We start from the raw sequence: 24,521 nt of genomic DNA on the forward strand, positions 1-24,521 counted from the left end.
CAGGCTGGGAAGGAGGCAAGCAGGCAGGCAGGCTTGCAGGCTGGGAAGGAGGCAGGCAGGCAGGCAGGCTTGCAGGCTGGGAAGGAGGCAGGCAGGCAGGCAGGCAGGCAGGCTTGCAGGCTGGGAAGGAGGCAGGCAGGCAGGCAGGCTTGCAGGCTGGGATGGAGGCAGGCAGGCAGGCAGGCTTGCAGGCTGGGAAGGAGGCAGGCAGGCAGGCAGGCAGGCTTGCAGGCTGGGAAGGAGGCAGGCAGGCAGGCAGGCTTGCAGGCTGGGAAGGAGGCAGGCAGGCAGGCAGGTTTGCAGGCTGGGAAGGAGGCAGGCAGGCAGGCTTGCAGGCTGGGAAGGAGGCAGGCAGGCAGGCAGGCTTGCAGGCTGGAAAGGAGGCAGGCAGGCAGGCAGGCTTGCAGGCTGGGAAGGAGGCAGGCAGGCAGGCAGGCAGGCAGGCAGGCAGGCAGGCAGGCTCTCAGGCTGGGAAGGAGGCAGGCAGGCAGGCAGGCTTGCAGGCTGGGAAGGAGGCAGGCAGGCAGGCTTGCAGGCTGGGAAGGAGGCAGGCAGGTAGGCATTCAGGCAGGCAGGCTTGCAGGCTGGGAAGGAGGCAGGCAGGTAGGCATTCAGGCAGGCAGGCTTGCAGGCTGGGAAGGAGGCAGGCAGGCTTGCAGGCTGGGAAGGAGGCAGGCAGGCAGGCAGGCAGGCAGGCTTGCAGGCTGGGAAGGAGGCAGGCAGGCAGGAAACGATATATGGGTGTTGAAGTGAACCATGAACCACGTGACCTTTGAGTGTGTGTGTGTGTGTATGGGTTTGGGGTGGGGGGAGAGGGGGAGGTGTATCGGTGGTGGGGGAGGGACCAGCTGACTCCGTAAGCCTAACCACACTCCACAGACCTGTGACCCAGATTTGTTTCTTAAATGTACAGTACATCATCGTATATTTTAGGCAGGATGTGCCTGCAGGCTGGCAGGATGTGCCTGCAGGCTGGCAGGATGTGCCTGCAGGTTGGCAGGATGTGCCTGCAGGCTGGCAGGATGTGCCTACGGGCTGGCAGGATGTGCCTGCAAGCTGGCAGGCAAGCTGGCAGGATGTTCCTGCAGGCTGGCAGGCAAGCTGGCAGGCAGGCTGGCAGGATGTTCCTGCAGGCTGGCAGGCAGGCTGGCAGGATGTGCCTGCAGGCTGGCAGGCAAGCTGGCAGGCAGGCTGGCAGGATGTTCCTGCAGGCTGGCAGGCAAGCTGGCAGGCAGGCTGGCAGGATGTTCCTGCAGGCTGGCAGGCAAGCTGGCAGGATGTTCCTGTAGGCTGGCAGGATGTTCCTGTAGGCTGGCAGGATGTTCCTGCAGGCTGGCAGGCAGGCTGGCAGGAAACATCCAGAGGATGTTTGCCAGACGTCTTAATAATCAGTTAGGAACAATTAAGGACTTTTATAAAGCGGATCAGGACATCACTTATTGGTGAGTACAAACAAAACACAGTCGCATTTACGCTATGAACCTGTCGATTTTTTCCCTAGAGTTTTTTAGGAAAAATTTCTTTTTACATTTCTAGTTTATTTTTTCCCCTTCTATTTCTCGTATACGAACTTACATGTTAACCGACGGGTCTCGTCCCCAAGGGGTTCGGAAACCAAGTGGTGCTCTGTATATATATATATATATATATATATATATATATATATATATATATATATATATATATATATATATATATATATATATATATATATATATTCATGAAACACATTAAAACCTTGATCATTTATTCATTCATTACGTCTAGTGAAGAATTGCTTTTGTTCATTTGTATGATTAAAAATTAATAGAATATGAATTCCTCGCTTAAAGTAAAATATAAAATATATATTGGATTTATATGATTGGTTAATATTCCAAGTGATGCTGAATATCCCCTATAATTTTGTTTTGTTTGTTTGTTTGTTATGTACACATTCCAAATGAAATCAATATAAATGTTATTATTAATGTTTGAAAGTTGATTGTCTACTTGAATCTCTCTATTAAAGTGTGTGTGGCTCCGGATGGAGCCTGGTTATGGTATTTGTCGTGGTGGGTGGCAGAAGTGCTTACTTCTTCTCTGTCTTCTTTGGCAAAAGAACTGCCTGAATGTTTGGAAGAACACCTCCCTGTGCAATGGTTACGCCAGACAGAAGTTTGTTGAGTTCTTCGTCGTTGCGGATGGCCAACTGCAAGTGACGTGGGATGATACGGGTCTTCTTGTTGTCACGTGCGGCGTTACCGGCGAGCTCCAGAACTTCGGCAGCGAGGTATTCCATGACGGCTGCCAGGTAGACAGGAGCGCCAGCACCGACGCGTTCGGCGTAGTTGCCCTTACGCAGCAGACGGTGAATTCTGCCCACGGGGAACTGAAGTCCGGCCCTGCTGGAGCGAGACTTTGACTTGCCCTTCACTTTGCCTCCCTTGCCGCGTCCTGACATTGCTGCTGCTGTTGTGGGTTTGTGGTGTTTTATGCCGCCCCGCAGATCGAGCTTCGTGTTATATACCCCGCTCAGGATCAAGGGAGCCCGCCACTGACCAATCAGCGCGCTCCGCCACGCGACCCGCTCTGAGCTGAGTCGCGAGCGGGATATAAAAGGAAAGCTCGCCTCGCGCAAAAGTTCATTATTGTATCGCAACGCCAGCCAGCACGAGCATCATCATGCCACCCAAGGCATCTGGAAAGGCTGCCAAGAAGGCCGGAAAGGCCCAGAAGGCCATTGCCAAGGGCGATAAGAAAAAGAAGCGCAGGAGGAAGGAGAGCTACAGCATCTACATCTACAAAGTGCTGAAGCAGGTCCACCCCGACACTGGTATCTCTTCCAAAGCCATGTCGATCATGAACTCGTTCGTGAACGACATCTTCGAGCGCATCGCCGCCGAGGCTTCTCGCCTGGCCCACTACAACAAGCGTTCCACCATTACCAGTCGGGAGATCCAGACGGCTGTAAGGCTCCTGTTGCCCGGAGAACTGGCCAAGCACGCCGTCTCTGAGGGCACTAAGGCCGTCACCAAGTACACCTCCTCCAAGTAAACGGCTTACTTACTGCCCTGTGGTGGTGGCTTGGCCTCAAACCAACAAACTCGGCTCCATTGGAGCCACACTTTAATTTCTAAAGAGATTGTGAGTGTTAGACACCAATACTATTATAACAAAAACCTCTGTCACTGAAAGCAAATAGCTATAAAATGAGAATATTTATGAAACTGTCTGTGTGTGTTTCTCTCTCTCAGTGTCTGTCTGTCTGTCTGTCTGTCTGTCTGTCTGTCTGTCTGTCTGCCTGCCTGCCTGCCTGCCTGCCTGTCTGTCTGTCTGTCTTGTCTGTCTTGTCTGTCTGTCTGTGTGTCTCTCTCTCTCTCTCTCTCTCTCTCTCTCTCTCTCTCTCTCTCTCTCTCTCTCTCTCTCTCTCTCAACACATATAAGCACTCGGTATCTTTTTTCTAGAGATTAGAGATTCATTGTTATGTTCCACATTAGGATTACTATGCAGGCCACCCTCTTAGGTTTGAAAATGTCAAGAAAACGGTTAATTTAAAATGTCATCTCCTAACTTAACAGATTAAGCCAGAGGACCGAAAACAGAATAAAACAGGACTGGACAGTATATGTCACTTATACAAGCTGCTTTTATTTCTAGTACAGTATGACAATTTTTATTTTGGGGGGGGGGGGGGGGGGTGATCCTTGACAGTGCATAAGAGTGAAAAGCGACGGCGTTTTGTTTGTAAGAGAACAGGTTGTACTACAAATGACTTGATTTATTGATATCACATGTATGTATGACACCTAAATTATGCTAGGAATGTCTGAAATCTCCTTAGAAGGATATTTTGGCCCTGAGAAGGGCCGAGTTTGGTGTATACTAGGGTGGTCGATTTAGCTTATGCACGCTCTCCACGGATACGGCGAGCAAGCTGAATGTCCTTTGGCATGATGGTGACACGCTTGGCGTGGATGGCACAGAGGTTAGTGTCCTCGAAGAGACCGACCAGGTAAGCCTCGGATGCCTCCTGTAAAGCCATGACGGCAGACGACTGGAAGCGAAGATCGGTCTTGAAGTCCTGGGCAATCTCGCGCACCAGACGCTGGAAGGGAAGTTTCCTGATGAGCAACTCGGTGCTCTTCTGGTAACGACGGATCTCACGCAGGGCGACCGTTCCGGGCCTGTAACGGTGAGGCTTCTTCACACCCCCTGTGGCAGGAGCAGACTTGCGTGCTGCCTTGGTGGCCAGCTGCTTACGAGGAGCCTTGCCTCCCGTGGACTTGCGAGCAGTCTGCTTGGTGCGAGCCATGGTGAACAACTGTGGTTTGTGATGGCCGGCGCCGAAAAATTTTTGCTTATATACGCCGTCTCGAGGCGCTTGCTCGAGCGCCATTGGCTGCTCGACTCGCCTACGTCACCCCGTTGCCCCTCCCCTCCTTCCTCTGGCTGCAGCCAACAGGCGGCTCACCTCAATCACTATTATCGCTGATTTTGCTCTATTTTTTGGATTTGTGCAAAAGTCATTTCACAGGGACGTGAAACAGACGAGTAGGCAACTGCAGTTTTGAAAGCGTTGTGAGAAAGCCGTGTCTACTCGACCACAAGCGTAAAGTAAGGGCAGGCAGGAGTTGCAATGCTACTAGTACGTCCGCTTGATGGGATATAGTCGGGAAATCGTGCGGGCATTCGTCAATTCGATTCACACAACTTCAACACCATGACTGGACGCGGCAAGGGAGGCAAGGGACTCGGAAAGGGTGGCGCCAAGCGTCATCGTAAGGTGCTACGTGACAACATCCAGGGCATCACCAAGCCCGCTATTCGTCGCTTAGCTCGTCGTGGCGGCGTGAAGCGTATTTCGGGTCTCATCTACGAAGAGACCCGTGGCGTCCTGAAGGTGTTCCTCGAGAACGTCATCCGTGATGCTGTAACCTACACGGAAACACGCCAAGAGGAAGACCGTCACTGCTATGGACGTGGTGTACGCTCTGAAGCGCCAGGGTCGTACCCTCTACGGATTCGGCGGATAAGAGCTTGGCTAATCCATCGATTCCACCCACCACCACCTCAAAACGGGACCTAATTAGGTCCCTATACTTTTTTACTGAAGGGCTTAATAGACGATAACATAAATTGTTTTGATATCAGCTAGCACATTGGGTCTTATGAAATCTATTTTTTATCCTCGCATGCTTAAAGGGACTCTGATTGGGGAGGGAGGGGGGGGGGGGAAGGTTTGTTACGTTATATACTAGCAGAGCAGGATCATTGGTGGGGGGTGAGGGGGAGAGAGAGAGAGAGAGAGAGAGAGATCTTTCCCAACTCTTCCTTTTTACATGAGTGAGCTACCCGTTTTATTCATTTTATCCTTCTCAGAGCTGTTTTGATAGTATCCAAATGATGGTAAATGAAAAGGGAGGACACGAATATCTACCCAGAATTCAGGACTGGCAATCGATATGCATGTTTGAGTGCGAATCTTTTTCTCTCTCAACTTAGGTATACGTTTATGTCGTACCTAAAAGCGAGAACCACACTATTGGGACAAGTATGCAAGGCCCAATTTTCCTAACAAGCACAGTTAATTTTGTTATTTTCGAACATTTCTTTCCAAATTGGTTTATCCAATTAACAGTATTATATTAAGATCATGAATTGCTGGGTTAGGTTAGGTTAGGTTAGGTTAGGTTAGGTTAGGTTAGGTTAGGTTAGCTTAGGTTAGGTTAGGTTAGGTTAGGTTAGCTTAGCTTAGCTTGGGTTAGCTTAGGTTAGGTTAGGTTAGCTTAGCTTGGGTTAGCATAGGTTAGGTTAGGTTTGATTACATTTCTATGTTAGATTTAACTCAAATTCAAAACAATTGCAGTCATTCGGCTTGTTAGTCAACTTGCCTCTAATAGGGGCAATTTGTCTAACAAGACTATTTAGTTTTGTGTGCATATATATATATATATATATATATATATATATATATATATATATATATATATATATATTATAGCTTCAAGACTCCGAACCAATATAGAAGCATCAAGAGGAAGTGCTTGTGTTATGGGCCAATAGGCCTTCTGCAGTTACTTCCATTCTTATGTTTTTATTCCCATTGGTTCGTGTTTTATCTTGTGTAAATGTCAATCACCTTACCCAAAACTTTGGTACCATATCACCTCACCCATGTGTATATATAAATATATATATATATATATATATATATATAATATACAGAGTAAATCTACCCCAAAAGTAATGATTTATTTGTCTACAAAACTAAACTCTTTTTGGAATCATATGAGGCCCCTCCACTGAGGGGGGAGGCCTGGATGTTTATTGTCATGTGTATTCATGCTGCTTGCATGTCATCGTTTATTTTGCCTTTGTTGTTTTCTTGACAGCTTTCTTTGCCTTGGGTGGTTTGGGAGATTTTGAAGCTCTCTTTATTTTGGGCTTTTTGTTCCCAACAACAAGCTGCTGCTGCTGCTTCTTTTTCAAGGCTGTAGGTGGTTTGTTGCTTGTGGCGGCTTTCTTGGGAGTTACCACGGCCTTCTTTGCTGCTGTAGATGGTTTCTTGGTTGTGGTGGCTTTCTTGGGAGTTAGAACGGCCCTCTTCTCTGCTACGGCCAGCTTGAATGATCCACTAGCTCCACTTCCCTTGGTCTGAACAAGAATGCCGTCAGCCACTGCTTTCTTGAGAAATCTTCGGATGTAAATGGCGATCTTGGCAGCCTCGACTTTGTTGTTGGCAACAACGTACTTCTTGATTGCTTGTAGAGACGAGCCCTTACGGTCTTTGAGTGCTGCGACCGCGGCTAGAACCATTTGACTAGTTTTCGGGTGAGCAACCTGGACGCGAGGTTTCCTGGTGGTGGCCACCACAGCAGCAGCCGCAGCCTTCTTGGTAGGCTTTGCTTCTACCATGATGATGATGAGATAACCAAGGTGATGAGAGACGCTCAGACAGTCACGGGGGAATGATGCTGCCGCCGCTTGAGCCGAACCTATTTATGTGCCGGCACGGTACAGAAGCTGCAACCTGGCAACTCGTCCACCAATCACAACGGTTGGTTTTACGGCTCCGAAACCTGGATCCCATATCTTCTCTAAAATAGAAGCATTTGTTCATGTTCTTTGTAAAAGTATCATAAAGCAGGACAGATGAGACAAATATCATAAAAACTGAAGAGCAGATGAGCACACACATGTATGTATTACAAAAGAAAATCCACAAATTCATTAGAAATTGGCAGGGCAGGCTGAGGAAGTAGGTAGATGTAAAATGTCTGTAAATGGCGAAAGAACATAAACCCAAGACTGAATAAACGATGTTAAATATCCATGCCAAGGAGACAAAAATATGTTAGGATACAATTACCATTAAGACACCACAAGAAGGTCCGTATCCTGCCGTGATGACTAAAAAGAGTTGGTTATTAGCCACAATGTGTAGGCAGTCTCATGCCAACGGCCATACCACGTTGAGAACACCGCTTCTCGTCCGATCAGCGAAGTTAAGCAACGTTGGGTTTGGTTAGTACTTGGATGGGTGACCGCCTGGGAACACCAAATGCTGTTGGCAATAATGTTTTTTGTTTTGTTTTGTTTTGTTTCGTTTGTTTTTGTTTGAATGGCTGGCTCCACGGGAAATTCACGGAGTTGTGTGGAATAAGGCCTGGTAAAATGAATTAATATGTATGTCATGTTTAAAACAAACTCGCTTAATATAGTGTGTGAGGCTTTATACAAAAACAAACAACCAAAACAAAACATGTTGTTTTATATATATATATATATATATATATATATATATATATATATATATATATATATATATATATATATATATATATATATATATATATATATATATATATAGCTTAATCCGGGTTTGAACTCGCAACTCCAAGAATACGCATCACTTATATACACTTTACCACTGGACCACAGCTGCAGGACACAAGCTTGATGCTGAGGTATCAATTTAATGACGTAAATGCCATTTCCACAAATAAATGATAATTTAAAAGTATTTGTATGTACAAATCTTTTCTGTTTAAAAGGCTACAATATCAGTTACATATATAATTTGTGTTAATGTTTCTATACCCACAGGAAGGCATGTTTTTGCTTATATGTAAGGGGTACGGAGAAGGAATCCACAGACCATCAGTCCCCTTCCCCCCCCCCCCCCCCCCCCCCCCCTCCCACCTACTACCACCACCACCACCACCACCACCACCACTACTCACCACCACCACCACTACTCACCACCAATCACCACCACCACCAATCACCACCAATCACCACCAATCACCACCACCACACCTAACCGAAAACCCCCTAACACATCAACCCTCCCCCCAATCAACAGGCGAAATAATAACCCTCAAATGCCTGCCTGCCTGCCAGCCAGCCAATACTAACGGTCTTCTCAGAAAGAAAATCTCTTTGTATCTGTATTACTTGATGAAATGTATGATTCTAATAATGAAAATAAATTTTGATGTCGGTTGTATGAGCATAATGACCAATATGCACATGATATGAATGAATTAAATAGTGTAGTTTTAAGTAATTAGGTTGTAGACACATTAAGCGGATATGATATTTGACGCGTCCAGAACTGGTGATTTTTGGTTTAGTTTTAAATGCACCACCACCATTGCTTCCCCAGAGCCTAATTAAGGACCGGTAAAAGGAGTCAATATGTATGTCATCTATAAAACCAAAGAATGAATAAAAACACACACACACACACACACCTACATAATAGTATTAGGAAGATTGTATGGCAAAAAAAAAAAGTACTCCCATTGGGTCGTTTGAACTCGCGACTTCCAAAACACCAGCCACACACCTTACCACCCAGCCACCATAGAGTTGGTATAATTGTGCAACTTTAGTTATAAAAGTAAAGTTCTTATTGTCTCAAATCTTATTGTCTGTTCTATGAAAAGGCATGATGTAAATTATGTATTTTTTGAATGATTGAATTGTAGGCACATTAAGCGGATTCGATATTTGATATATCCAGAAAAGGTGATTTCTGTTCAGTTTTAAAATGCATCACTGTTAACGCTAAAGGACTGGTAAAACGACTCGATGTTTGTCATTTTTAAAATAAACACTAAAACTAGGCCCTTAACATATATAATGTTTGAATATAAATTGAATGCATATAAATACAAAGTGGGAGTGGCTGGCTGGCTGGCTGGCTGGCTGGCTGGCTGGCTGGCTGGCTGGCTGGCTGGCTGGCTGGCTGGCTGCCTGCCTGCCTGCCTGCCTGCCTGCCTGCCTGGCTGGCTGGCTGGCTGGCCGCCCGCCCGCCCGCCCGCCTGCCCGCCCGCCTGCTTGCCTTGCCTTGCCTTGCCTGTCCTGTCCTGTCCTGTTCTGTTATTGCCTTGCCTTGCCTTGCCTTGCCTTGCCTTGCCTTGCCTTGCCTTGCCCTGCCTTGCCCTGCCCTGCCCTGCCTTGGCTGCAGCTGGCTGGCTGGCCGTAAATCAACTCTTAACAACACCATACCACACCACACCATCACTCATCACCCATCACCCACCACCGGCCCCAGTCTCCCAGCCTCTCTTATATACCCGAGCAGGCCCTTTAAATTATTTGAATTGTTGCACTTCGGCCAATGGCAGGCACGATCGCTGCTGCTCAAACATATTCTGGTTCACAAGTATTAATATATATATATATATATATATATATATATATATATATATATATATATATATATATATATATATATATATATATATATATATATATATATATATATATTCATGAAACACATTAAAACCTTGATCATTTATTCATTCATTACGTCTAGTGAAGAATTGCTTTTGTTCATTTGTATGATTAAAAATTAATAGAATATGAATTCCTCGCTTAAAGTAAAATATAAAATATATATTGGATTTATATGATTGGTTAATATTCCAAGTGATGCTGAATATCCCCTATAATTTTGTTTTGTTTGTTTGTTTGTTATGTACACATTCCAAATGAAATCAATATAAATGTTATTATTAATGTTTGAAAGTTGATTGTCTACTTGAATCTCTCTATTAAAGTGTGTGTGGCTCCGGATGGAGCCTGGTTATGGTATTTGTCGTGGTGGGTGGCAGAAGTGCTTACTTCTTCTCTGTCTTCTTTGGCAAAAGAACTGCCTGAATGTTTGGAAGAACACCTCCCTGTGCAATGGTTACGCCAGACAGAAGTTTGTTGAGTTCTTCGTCGTTGCGGATGGCCAACTGCAAGTGACGTGGGATGATACGGGTCTTCTTGTTGTCACGTGCGGCGTTACCGGCGAGCTCCAGAACTTCGGCAGCGAGGTATTCCATGACGGCTGCCAGGTAGACAGGAGCGCCAGCACCGACGCGTTCGGCGTAGTTGCCCTTACGCAGCAGACGGTGAATTCTGCCCACGGGGAACTGAAGTCCGGCCCTGCTGGAGCGAGACTTTGACTTGCCCTTCACTTTGCCTCCCTTGCCGCGTCCTGACATTGCTGCTGCTGTTGTGGGTTTGTGGTGTTTTATGCCGCCCCGCAGATCGAGCTTCGTGTTATATACCCCGCTCAGGATCAAGGGAGCCCGCCACTGACCAATCAGCGCGCTCCGCCACGCGACCCGCTCTGAGCTGAGTCGCGAGCGGGATATAAAAGGAAAGCTCGCCTCGCGCAAAAGTTCATTATTGTATCGCAACGCCAGCCAGCACGAGCATCATCATGCCACCCAAGGCATCTGGAAAGGCTGCCAAGAAGGCCGGAAAGGCCCAGAAGGCCATTGCCAAGGGCGATAAGAAAAAGAAGCGCAGGAGGAAGGAGAGCTACAGCATCTACATCTACAAAGTGCTGAAGCAGGTCCACCCCGACACTGGTATCTCTTCCAAAGCCATGTCGATCATGAACTCGTTCGTGAACGACATCTTCGAGCGCATCGCCGCCGAGGCTTCTCGCCTGGCCCACTACAACAAGCGTTCCACCATTACCAGTCGGGAGATCCAGACGGCTGTAAGGCTCCTGTTGCCCGGAGAACTGGCCAAGCACGCCGTCTCTGAGGGCACTAAGGCCGTCACCAAGTACACCTCCTCCAAGTAAACGGCTTACTTACTGCCCTGTGGTGGTGGCTTGGCCTCAAACCAACAAACTCGGCTCCATTGGAGCCACACTTTAATTTCTAAAGAGATTGTGAGTGTTAGACACCAATACTATTATAACAAAAACCTCTGTCACTGAAAGCAAATAGCTATAAAATGAGAATATTTATGAAACTGTCTGTGTGTGTTTCTCTCTCTCAGTGTCTGTCTGTCTGTCTGTCTGTCTGTCTGTCTGTCTGTCTGTCTGCCTGCCTGCCTGCCTGCCTGCCTGTCTGTCTGTCTGTCTTGTCTGTCTTGTCTGTCTGTCTGTGTGTCTCTCTCTCTCTCTCTCTCTCTCTCTCTCTCTCTCTCTCTCTCTCTCTCTCTCTCTCTCTCTCTCAACACATATAAGCACTCGGTATCTTTTTTCTAGAGATTAGAGATTCATTGTTATGTTCCACATTAGGATTACTATGCAGGCCACCCTCTTAGGTTTGAAAATGTCAAGAAAACGGTTAATTTAAAATGTCATCTCCTAACTTAACAGATTAAGCCAGAGGACCGAAAACAGAATAAAACAGGACTGGACAGTATATGTCACTTATACAAGCTGCTTTTATTTCTAGTACAGTATGACAATTTTTATTTTGGGGGGGGGGGGGGGGGGGGTGATCCTTGACAGTGCATAAGAGTGAAAAGCGACGGCGTTTTGTTTGTAAGAGAACAGGTTGTACTACAAATGACTTGATTTATTGATATCACATGTATGTATGACACCTAAATTATGCTAGGAATGTCTGAAATCTCCTTAGAAGGATATTTTGGCCCTGAGAAGGGCCGAGTTTGGTGTATACTAGGGTGGTCGATTTAGCTTATGCACGCTCTCCACGGATACGGCGAGCAAGCTGAATGTCCTTTGGCATGATGGTGACACGCTTGGCGTGGATGGCACAGAGGTTAGTGTCCTCGAAGAGACCGACCAGGTAAGCCTCGGATGCCTCCTGTAAAGCCATGACGGCAGACGACTGGAAGCGAAGATCGGTCTTGAAGTCCTGGGCAATCTCGCGCACCAGACGCTGGAAGGGAAGTTTCCTGATGAGCAACTCGGTGCTCTTCTGGTAACGACGGATCTCACGCAGGGCGACCGTTCCGGGCCTGTAACGGTGAGGCTTCTTCACACCCCCTGTGGCAGGAGCAGACTTGCGTGCTGCCTTGGTGGCCAGCTGCTTACGAGGAGCCTTGCCTCCCGTGGACTTGCGAGCAGTCTGCTTGGTGCGAGCCATGGTGAACAACTGTGGTTTGTGATGGCCGGCGCCGAAAAATTTTTGCTTATATACGCCGTCTCGAGGCGCTTGCTCGAGCGCCATTGGCTGCTCGACTCGCCTACGTCACCCCGTTGCCCCTCCCCTCCTTCCTCTGGCTGCAGCCAACAGGCGGCTCACCTCAATCACTATTATCGCTGATTTTGCTCTATTTTTTGGATTTGTGCAAAAGTCATTTCACAGGGACGTGAAACAGACGAGTAGGCAACTGCAGTTTTGAAAGCGTTGTGAGAAAGCCGTGTCTACTCGACCACAAGCGTAAAGTAAGGGCAGGCAGGAGTTGCAATGCTACTAGTACGTCCGCTTGATGGGATATAGTCGGGAAATCGTGCGGGCATTCGTCAATTCGATTCACACAACTTCAACACCATGACTGGACGCGGCAAGGGAGGCAAGGGACTCGGAAAGGGTGGCGCCAAGCGTCATCGTAAGGTGCTACGTGACAACATCCAGGGCATCACCAAGCCCGCTATTCGTCGCTTAGCTCGTCGTGGCGGCGTGAAGCGTATTTCGGGTCTCATCTACGAAGAGACCCGTGGCGTCCTGAAGGTGTTCCTCGAGAACGTCATCCGTGATGCTGTAACCTACACGGAACACGCCAAGAGGAAGACCGTCACTGCTATGGACGTGGTGTACGCTCTGAAGCGCCAGGGTCGTACCCTCTACGGATTCGGCGGATAAGAGCTTGGCTAATCCATCGATTCCACCCACCACCACCTCAAAACGGGACCTAATTAGGTCCCTATACTTTTTTACTGAAGGGCTTAATAGACGATAACATAAATTGTTTTGATATCAGCTAGCACATTGGGTCTTATGAAATCTATTTTTTATCCTCGCATGCTTAAAGGGACTCTGATTGGGGAGGGAGGGGGGGGGGGGAAGGTTTGTTACGTTATATACTAGCAGAGCAGGATCATTGGTGGGGGGTGAGGGGGAGAGAGAGAGAGAGAGAGAGAGAGATCTTTCCCAACTCTTCCTTTTTACATGAGTGAGCTACCCGTTTTATTCATTTTATCCTTCTCAGAGCTGTTTTGATAGTATCCAAATGATGGTAAATGAAAAGGGAGGACACGAATATCTACCCAGAATTCAGGACTGGCAATCGATATGCATGTTTGAGTGCGAATCTTTTTCTCTCTCAACTTAGGTATACGTTTATGTCGTACCTAAAAGCGAGAACCACACTATTGGGACAAGTATGCAAGGCCCAATTTTCCTAACAAGCACAGTTAATTTTGTTATTTTCGAACATTTCTTTCCAAATTGGTTTATCCAATTAACAGTATTATATTAAGATCATGAATTGCTGGGTTAGGTTAGGTTAGGTTAGGTTAGGTTAGGTTAGGTTAGGTTAGGTTAGCTTAGGTTAGGTTAGGTTAGGTTAGGTTAGCTTAGCTTAGCTTGGGTTAGCTTAGGTTAGGTTAGGTTAGCTTAGCTTGGGTTAGCATAGGTTAGGTTAGGTTTGATTACATTTCTATGTTAGATTTAACTCAAATTCAAAACAATTGCAGTCATTCGGCTTGTTAGTCAACTTGCCTCTAATAGGGGCAATTTGTCTAACAAGACTATTTAGTTTTGTGTGCATATATATATATATATATATATATATATATATATATATATATATATATATATATATATATTATAGCTTCAAGACTCCGAACCAATATAGAAGCATCAAGAGGAAGTGCTTGTGTTATGGGCCAATAGGCCTTCTGCAGTTACTTCCATTCTTATGTTTTTATTCCCATTGGTTCGTGTTTTATCTTGTGTAAATGTCAATCACCTTACCCAAAACTTTGGTACCATATCACCTCACCCATGTGTATATATAAATATATATATATATATATATATATATATATATATATATATATATATATATATATATATATATATATATATATATAATATACAGAGTAAATCTACCCCAAAAGTAATGATTTATTTGTCTACAAAACTAAACTCTTTTTGGAATCATATGAGGCCCCTCCACTGAGGGGGGAGGCCTGGATGTTTATTGTCATGTGTATTCATGCTGCTTGCATGTCATCGTTTATTTTGCCTTTGTTGTTTTCTTGACAGCTTTCTTTGCCTTGGGTGGTTTGGGAGATTTTGAAGCTCTCTTTATTTTGGGCTTTTTGTTCCCAACAACAAGCTGCTGCTGCTGCTTCTTTTTCAAGGCTGTAGGTGGTTTGTTGCTTGTGGCGGCTTTCTTGGGAGTTACCACGGCCTTCTTTGCTGCTGTAGATGGTTTCTTGGTTGTGGTGGCTTTCTTGGGAGTTAGAACGGCCCTCTTCTCTGCTACGGCCAGCTTGAATGATCCACTAGCTCCACTTCCCTTGGTCTGAACAAGAATGCCGTCAGCCACTGCTTTCTTGAGAAATCTTCGGATGTAAATGGCGATCTTGGCAGCCTCGACTTTGTTGTTGGCAACAACGTACTTCTTGATTGCTTGTAGAGACGAGCCCTTACGGTCTTTGAGTGCTGCGACCGCGGCTAGAACCATTTGACTAGTTTTCGGGTGAGCAACCTGGACGCGAGGTTTCCTGGTGGTGGCCACCACAGCAGCAGCCGCAGCCTTCTTGGTAGGCTTTGCTTCTACCATGATGATGATGAGATAACCAAGGTGATGAGAGACGCTCAGACAGTCACGGGGGAATGATGCTGCCGCCGCTTGAGCCGAACCTATTTATGTGCCGGCACGGTACAGAAGCTGCAACCTGGCAACTCGTCCACCAATCACAACGGTTGGTTTTACGGCTCCGAAACCTGGATCCCATATCTTCTCTAAAATAGAAGCATTTGTTCATGTTCTTTGTAAAAGTATCATAAAGCAGGACAGATGAGACAAATATCATAAAAACTGAAGAGCAGATGAGCACACACATGTATGTATTACAAAAGAAAATCCACAAATTCATTAGAAATTGGCAGGGCAGGCTGAGGAAGTAGGTAGATGTAAAATGTCTGTAAATGGCGAAAGAACATAAACCCAAGACTGAATAAACGATGTTAAATATCCATGCCAAGGAGACAAAAATATGTTAGGATACAATTACCATTAAGACACCACAAGAAGGTCCGTATCCTGCCGTGATGACTAAAAAGAGTTGGTTATTAGCCACAATGTGTAGGCAGTCTCATGCCAACGGCCATACCACGTTGAGAACACCGCTTCTCGTCCGATCAGCGAAGTTAAGCAACGTTGGGTTTGGTTAGTACTTGGATGGGTGACCGCCTGGGAACACCAAATGCTGTTGGCAATAATGTTTTTTGTTTTGTTTTGTTTTGTTTCGTTTGTTTTTGTTTGAATGGCTGGCTCCACGGGAAATTCACGGAGTTGTGTGGAATAAGGCCTGGTAAAATGAATTAATATGTATGTCATGTTTAAAACAAACTCGCTTAATATAGTGTGTGAGGCTTTATACAAAAACAAACAACCAAAACAAAACATGTTGTTTTATATATATATATATATATATATATATATATATATATATATATATATATATATATATATATATATATATATATATATATATATATATATATATATATATATATATATATATATATATATATATATATAGCTTAATCCGGGTTTGAACTCGCAACTCCAAGAATACGCATCACTTATATACACTTTACCACTGGACCACAGCTGCAGGACACAAGCTTGATGCTGAGGTATCAATTTAATGACGTAAATGCCATTTCCACAAATAAATGATAATTTAAAAGTATTTGTATGTACAAATCTTTTCTGTTTAAAAGGCTACAATATCAGTTACATATATAATTTGTGTTAATGTTTCTATACCCACAGGAAGGCATGTTTTTGCTTATATGTAAGGGGTACGGAGAAGGAATCCACAGACCATCAGTCCCCTTCCCCCCCCCCCCCCCCCCTCCCACCTACTACCACCACCACCACCACCACCACCACCACTACTCACCACCACCACCACTACTCACCACCAATCACCACCACCACCAATCACCACCAATCACCACCAATCACCACCACCACACCTAACCGAAACCCCCCTAACACATCAACCCTCCCCCCAATCAACAGGCGAAATAATAACCCTCAAATGCCTGCCTGCCTGCCAGCCAGCCAATACTAACGGTCTTCTCAGAAAGAAAATCTCTTTGTATCTGTATTACTTGATGAAATGTATGATTCTAATAATGAAAATAAATTTTGATGTCGGTTGTATGAGCATAATGACCAATATGCACATGATATGAATGAATTAAATAGTGTAGTTTTAAGTAATTAGGTTGTAGACACATTAAGCGGATATGATATTTGACGCGTCCAGAACTGGTGATTTTTGGTTTAGTTTTAAATGCACCACCACCATTGCTTCCCCAGAGCCTAATTAAGGACCGGTAAAAGGAGTCAATATGTATGTCATCTATAAAACCAAAGAATGAATAAAAACACACACACACACACACACCTACATAATAGTATTAGGAAGATTGTATGGCAAAAAAAAAAAAGTACTCCCATTGGGTCGTTTGAACTCGCGACTTCCAAAACACCAGCCACACACCTTACCACCCAGCCACCATAGAGTTGGTATAATTGTGCAACTTTAGTTATAAAAGTAAAGTTCTTATTGTCTCAAATCTTATTGTCTGTTCTATGAAAAGGCATGATGTAAATTATGTATTTTTTGAATGATTGAATTGTAGGCACATTAAGCGGATTCGATATTTGATATATCCAGAAAAGGTGATTTCTGTTCAGTTTTAAAATGCATCACTGTTAACGCTAAAGGACTGGTAAAACGACTCGATGTTTGTCATTTTTAAAATAAACACTAAAACTAGGCCCTTAACATATATAATGTTTGAATATAAATTGAATGCATATAAATACAAAGTGGGAGTGGCTGGCTGGCTGGCTGGCTGGCTGGCTGGCTGGCTGGCTGGCTGGCTGGCTGGCTGGCTGGCTGGCTGGCTGCCTGCCTGCCTGCCTGCCTGCCTGCCTGCCTGGCTGGCTGGCTGGCTGGCCGCCCGCCCGCCCGCCCGCCTGCCCGCCCGCCTGCTTGCCTTGCCTTGCCTTGCCTGTCCTGTCCTGTCCTGTTCTGTTATTGCCTTGCCTTGCCTTGCCTTGCCTTGCCTTGCCTTGCCTTGCCTTGCCCTGCCTTGCCCTGCCCTGCCCTGCCTTGGCTGCAGCTGGCTGGCTGGCCGTAAATCAACTCTTAACAACACCATACCACACCACACCATCACTCATCACCCATCACCCACCACCGGCCCCAGTCTCCCAGCCTCTCTTATATACCCGAGCAGGCCCTTTAAATTATTTGAATTGTTGCACTTCGGCCAATGGCAGGCACGATCGCTGCTGCTCAAACATATTCTGGTTCACAAGTATTAATATATATATATATATATATATATATATATATATATATATATATATATATATATATATATATATATATATATATATATATATATATATATATATTCATGAAACACATTAAAACCTTGATCATTTATTCATTCATTACGTCTAGTGAAGAATTGCTTTTGTTCATTTGTATGATTAAAAATTAATAGAATATGAATTCCTCGCTTAAAGTAAAATATAAAATATATATTGGATTTATATGATTGGTTAATATTCCAAGTGATGCTGAATATCCCCTATAATTTTGTTTTGTTTGTTTGTTTGTTATGTACACATTCCAAATGAAATCAATATAAATGTTATTATTAATGTTTGAAAGTTGATTGTCTACTTGAATCTCTCTATTAAAGTGTGTGTGGCTCCGGATGGAGCCTGGTTATGGTATTTGTCGTGGTGGGTGGCAGAAGTGCTTACTTCTTCTCTGTCTTCTTTGGCAAAAGAACTGCCTGAATGTTTGGAAGAACACCTCCCTGTGCAATGGTTACGCCAGACAGAAGTTTGTTGAGTTCTTCGTCGTTGCGGATGGCCAACTGCAAGTGACGTGGGATGATACGGGTCTTCTTGTTGTCACGTGCGGCGTTACCGGCGAGCTCCAGAACTTCGGCAGCGAGGTATTCCATGACGGCTGCCAGGTAGACAGGAGCGCCAGCACCGACGCGTTCGGCGTAGTTGCCCTTACGCAGCAGACGGTGAATTCTGCCCACGGGGAACTGAAGTCCGGCCCTGCTGGAGCGAGACTTTGACTTGCCCTTCACTTTGCCTCCCTTGCCGCGTCCTGACATTGCTGCTGCTGTTGTGGGTTTGTGGTGTTTTATGCCGCCCCGCAGATCGAGCTTCGTGTTATATACCCCGCTCAGGATCAAGGGAGCCCGCCACTGACCAATCAGCGCGCTCCGCCACGCGACCCGCTCTGAGCTGAGTCGCGAGCGGGATATAAAAGGAAAGCTCGCCTCGCGCAAAAGTTCATTATTGTATCGCAACGCCAGCCAGCACGAGCATCATCATGCCACCCAAGGCATCTGGAAAGGCTGCCAAGAAGGCCGGAAAGGCCCAGAAGGCCATTGCCAAGGGCGATAAGAAAAAGAAGCGCAGGAGGAAGGAGAGCTACAGCATCTACATCTACAAAGTGCTGAAGCAGGTCCACCCCGACACTGGTATCTCTTCCAAAGCCATGTCGATCATGAACTCGTTCGTGAACGACATCTTCGAGCGCATCGCCGCCGAGGCTTCTCGCCTGGCCCACTACAACAAGCGTTCCACCATTACCAGTCGGGAGATCCAGACGGCTGTAAGGCTCCTGTTGCCCGGAGAACTGGCCAAGCACGCCGTCTCTGAGGGCACTAAGGCCGTCACCAAGTACACCTCCTCCAAGTAAACGGCTTACTTACTGCCCTGTGGTGGTGGCTTGGCCTCAAACCAACAAACTCGGCTCCATTGGAGCCACACTTTAATTTCTAAAGAGATTGTGAGTGTTAGACACCAATACTATTATAACAAAAACCTCTGTCACTGAAAGCAAATAGCTATAAAATGAGAATATTTATGAAACTGTCTGTGTGTGTTTCTCTCTCTCAGTGTCTGTCTGTCTGTCTGTCTGTCTGTCTGTCTGTCTGTCTGTCTGCCTGCCTGCCTGCCTGCCTGCCTGTCTGTCTGTCTGTCTTGTCTGTCTTGTCTGTCTGTCTGTGTGTCTCTCTCTCTCTCTCTCTCTCTCTCTCTCTCTCTCTCTCTCTCTCTCTCTCTCTCTCTCTCTCTCTCAACACATATAAGCACTCGGTATCTTTTTTCTAGAGATTAGAGATTCATTGTTATGTTCCACATTAGGATTACTATGCAGGCCACCCTCTTAGGTTTGAAAATGTCAAGAAAACGGTTAATTTAAAATGTCATCTCCTAACTTAACAGATTAAGCCAGAGGACCGAAAACAGAATAAAACAGGACTGGACAGTATATGTCACTTATACAAGCTGCTTTTATTTCTAGTACAGTATGACAATTTTTATTTTGGGGGGGGGGGGGGGGGGGTGATCCTTGACAGTGCATAAGAGTGAAAAGCGACGGCGTTTTGTTTGTAAGAGAACAGGTTGTACTACAAATGACTTGATTTATTGATATCACATGTATGTATGACACCTAAATTATGCTAGGAATGTCTGAAATCTCCTTAGAAGGATATTTTGGCCCTGAGAAGGGCCGAGTTTGGTGTATACTAGGGTGGTCGATTTAGCTTATGCACGCTCTCCACGGATACGGCGAGCAAGCTGAATGTCCTTTGGCATGATGGTGACACGCTTGGCGTGGATGGCACAGAGGTTAGTGTCCTCGAAGAGACCGACCAGGTAAGCCTCGGATGCCTCCTGTAAAGCCATGACGGCAGACGACTGGAAGCGAAGATCGGTCTTGAAGTCCTGGGCAATCTCGCGCACCAGACGCTGGAAGGGAAGTTTCCTGATGAGCAACTCGGTGCTCTTCTGGTAACGACGGATCTCACGCAGGGCGACCGTTCCGGGCCTGTAACGGTGAGGCTTCTTCACACCCCCTGTGGCAGGAGCAGACTTGCGTGCTGCCTTGGTGGCCAGCTGCTTACGAGGAGCCTTGCCTCCCGTGGACTTGCGAGCAGTCTGCTTGGTGCGAGCCATGGTGAACAACTGTGGTTTGTGATGGCCGGCGCCGAAAAATTTTTGCTTATATACGCCGTCTCGAGGCGCTTGCTCGAGCGCCATTGGCTGCTCGACTCGCCTACGTCACCCCGTTGCCCCTCCCCTCCTTCCTCTGGCTGCAGCCAACAGGCGGCTCACCTCAATCACTATTATCGCTGATTTTGCTCTATTTTTTGGATTTGTGCAAAAGTCATTTCACAGGGACGTGAAACAGACGAGTAGGCAACTGCAGTTTTGAAAGCGTTGTGAGAAAGCCGTGTCTACTCGACCACAAGCGTAAAGTAAGGGCAGGCAGGAGTTGCAATGCTACTAGTACGTCCGCTTGATGGATATAGTCGGGAAATCGTGCGGGCATTCGTCAATTCGATTCACACAACTTCAACACCATGACTGGACGCGGCAAGGGAGGCAAGGGACTCGGAAAGGGTGGCGCCAAGCGTCATCGTAAGGTGCTACGTGACAACATCCAGGGCATCACCAAGCCCGCTATTCGTCGCTTAGCTCGTCGTGGCGGCGTGAAGCGTATTTCGGGTCTCATCTACGAAGAGACCCGTGGCGTCCTGAAGGTGTTCCTCGAGAACGTCATCCGTGATGCTGTAACCTACACGGAACACGCCAAGAGGAAGACCGTCACTGCTATGGACGTGGTGTACGCTCTGAAGCGCCAGGGTCGTACCCTCTACGGATTCGGCGGATAAGAGCTTGGCTAATCCATCGATTCCACCCACCACCACCTCAAAACGGGACCTAATTAGGTCCCTATACTTTTTTACTGAAGGGCTTAATAGACGATAACATAAATTGTTTTGATATCAGCTAGCACATTGGGTCTTATGAAATCTATTTTTTATCCTCGCATGCTTAAAGGGACTCTGATTGGGGAGGGAGGGGGGGGGGGGAAGGTTTGTTACGTTATATACTAGCAGAGCAGGATCATTGGTGGGGGGTGAGGGGGAGAGAGAGAGAGAGAGAGAGAGAGATCTTTCCCAACTCTTCCTTTTTACATGAGTGAGCTACCCGTTTTATTCATTTTATCCTTCTCAGAGCTGTTTTGATAGTATCCAAATGATGGTAAATGAAAAGGGAGGACACGAATATCTACCCAGAATTCAGGACTGGCAATCGATATGCATGTTTGAGTGCGAATCTTTTTCTCTCTCAACTTAGGTATACGTTTATGTCGTACCTAAAAGCGAGAACCACACTATTGGGACAAGTATGCAAGGCCCAATTTTCCTAACAAGCACAGTTAATTTTGTTATTTTCGAACATTTCTTTCCAAATTGGTTTATCCAATTAACAGTATTATATTAAGATCATGAATTGCTGGGTTAGGTTAGGTTAGGTTAGGTTAGGTTAGGTTAGGTTAGGTTAGGTTAGCTTAGGTTAGGTTAGGTTAGGTTAGGGTTAGCTTAGCTTAGCTTGGGTTTAGCTTAGGTTAGGTTAGGTTAGCTTAGCTTGGGTTAGCATAGGTTAGGTTAGGTTTGATTACATTTCTATGTTAGATTTAACTCAAATTCAAAACAATTGCAGTCATTCGGCTTGTTAGTCAACTTGCCTCTAATAGGGGCAATTTGTCTAACAAGACTATTTAGTTTTGTGTGCATATATATATATATATATATATATATATATATATATATATATATATATATATATATATATTATAGCTTCAAGACTCCGAACCAATATAGAAGCATCAAGAGGAAGTGCTTGTGTTATGGGCCAATAGGCCTTCTGCAGTTACTTCCATTCTTATGTTTTTATTCCCATTGGTTCGTGTTTTATCTTGTGTAAATGTCAATCACCTTACCCAAAACTTTGGTACCATATCACCTCACCCATGTGTATATATAAATATATATATATATATATTATATATATATATATATAATATATATATATATATATATATATATATATATATATATATATATAATATACAGAGTAAATCTACCCCAAAAGTAATGATTTATTTGTCTACAAAACTAAACTCTTTTTGGAATCATATGAGGCCCCTCCACTGAGGGGGGAGGCCTGGATGTTTATTGTCATGTGTATTCATGCTGCTTGCATGTCATCGTTTATTTTGCCTTGTTGTTTTTCTTGACAGCTTTCTTTGCCTTGGGTGGTTTGGGAGATTTTGAAGCTCTCTTTATTTTGGGCTTTTTGTTCCCAACAACAAGCTGCTGCTGCTGCTTCTTTTTCAAGGCTGTAGGTGGTTTGTTGCTTGTGGCGGCTTTCTTGGGAGTTACCACGGCCTTCTTTGCTGCTGTAGATGGTTTCTTGGTGTGGTGGCTTTCTTGGGAGTTAGAACGGCCCTCTTCTCTGCTACGGCCAGCTTGAATGATCCACTAGCTCCACTTCCCTTGGTCTGAACAAGAATGCCGTCAGCCACTGCTTTCTTGAGAAATCTTCGGATGTAAATGGCGATCTTGGCAGCCTCGACTTTGTTGTTGGCAACAACGTACTTCTTGATTGCTTGTAGAGACGAGCCCTTACGGTCTTTGAGTGCTGCGACCGCGGCTAGAACCATTTGACTAGTTTTCGGGTGAGCAACCTGGACGCGAGGTTTCCTGGTGGTGGCCACCACAGCAGCAGCCGCAGCCTTCTTGGTAGGCTTTGCTTCTACCATGATGATGATGAGATAACCAAGGTGATGAGAGACGCTCAGACAGTCACGGGGGAATGATGCTGCCGCCGCTTGAGCCGAACCTATTTATGTGCCGGCACGGTACAGAAGCTGCAACCTGGCAACTCGTCCACCAATCACAACGGTTGGTTTTACGGCTCCGAAACCTGGATCCCATATCTTCTCTAAAATAGAAGCATTTGTTCATGTTCTTTGTAAAAGTATCATAAAGCAGGACAGATGAGACAAATATCATAAAAACTGAAGAGCAGATGAGCACACACATGTATGTATTACAAAAGAAAATCCACAAATTCATTAGAAATTGGCAGGGCAGGCTGAGGAAGTAGGTAGATGTAAAATGTCTGTAAATGGCGAAAGAACATAAACCCAAGACTGAATAAACGATGTTAAATATCCATGCCAAGGAGACAAAAATATGTTAGGATACAATTACCATTAAGACACCACAAGAAGGTCCGTATCCTGCCGTGATGACTAAAAAGAGTTGGTTATTAGCCACAATGTGTAGGCAGTCTCATGCCAACGGCCATACCACGTTGAGAACACCGCTTCTCGTCCGATCAGCGAAGTTAAGCAACGTTGGGTTTGGTTAGTACTTGGATGGGTGACCGCCTGGGAACACCAAATGCTGTTGGCAATAATGTTTTTTGTTTTGTTTTGTTTTGTTTCGTTTGTTTTTGTTTGAATGGCTGGCTCCACGGGAAATTCACGGAGTTGTGTGGAATAAGGCCTGGTAAAATGAATTAATATGTATGTCATGTTTAAAACAAACTCGCTTAATATAGTGTGTGAGGCTTTATACAAAAACAAACAACCAAAACAAAACATGTTGTTTTATATATATATATATATATATATATATATATATATATATATATATATATATATATATATATATATATATATATATATATATATATATATATATTATATATATATATATATATATATATATATATATATAGCTTAATCCGGGTTTGAACTCGCAACTCCAAGAATACGCATCACTTATATACACTTTACCACTGGACCACAGCTGCAGGACACAAGCTTGATGCTGAGGTATCAATTTAATGACGTAAATGCCATTTCCACAAATAAATGATAATTTAAAAGTATTTGTATGTACAAATCTTTTCTGTTTAAAAGGCTACAATATCAGTTACATATATAATTTGTGTTAATGTTTCTATACCCACAGGAAGGCATGTTTTTGCTTATATGTAAGGGGTACGGAGAAGGAATCCACAGACCATCAGTCCCCTTCCCCCCCCCCCCCCCCCTCCCACCTACTACCACCACCACCACCACCACCACCACCACTACTCACCCACCACCACCACTACTCACCACCAATCACCACCACCACCAATCACCACCAATCACCAC

General features: G+C 45.1%; 3 non-coding genes across 3 annotated transcripts; all 3 read left to right on the forward strand.

The window, feature by feature from the left end:
- Positions 1-7,437: 7,437 nt before the first annotated feature.
- Positions 7,438-7,556, forward strand: LOC138360481 (5S ribosomal RNA). The gene has a single exon (XR_011226422.1). It is a non-coding gene; the product is annotated as a 5S ribosomal RNA (ribosomal RNA).
- A 7,972-nt stretch (positions 7,557-15,528) lies between these two features.
- LOC138360482 (5S ribosomal RNA) lies at positions 15,529-15,647 on the forward strand. Its single transcript, XR_011226423.1, has one exon. It is a non-coding gene; the product is annotated as a 5S ribosomal RNA (ribosomal RNA).
- An 8,003-nt stretch (positions 15,648-23,650) lies between these two features.
- Positions 23,651-23,769, forward strand: LOC138360483 (5S ribosomal RNA). Its single transcript, XR_011226424.1, has one exon. It is a non-coding gene; the product is annotated as a 5S ribosomal RNA (ribosomal RNA).
- The last annotated feature ends 752 nt before the right edge of the window (positions 23,770-24,521 follow it).

The sequence above is a fragment of the Procambarus clarkii genome, unplaced genomic scaffold (assembly GCF_040958095.1).
Source record: "Procambarus clarkii isolate CNS0578487 unplaced genomic scaffold, FALCON_Pclarkii_2.0 HiC_scaffold_112, whole genome shotgun sequence".
Taxonomy (NCBI): domain Eukaryota; kingdom Metazoa; phylum Arthropoda; class Malacostraca; order Decapoda; family Cambaridae; genus Procambarus; species Procambarus clarkii.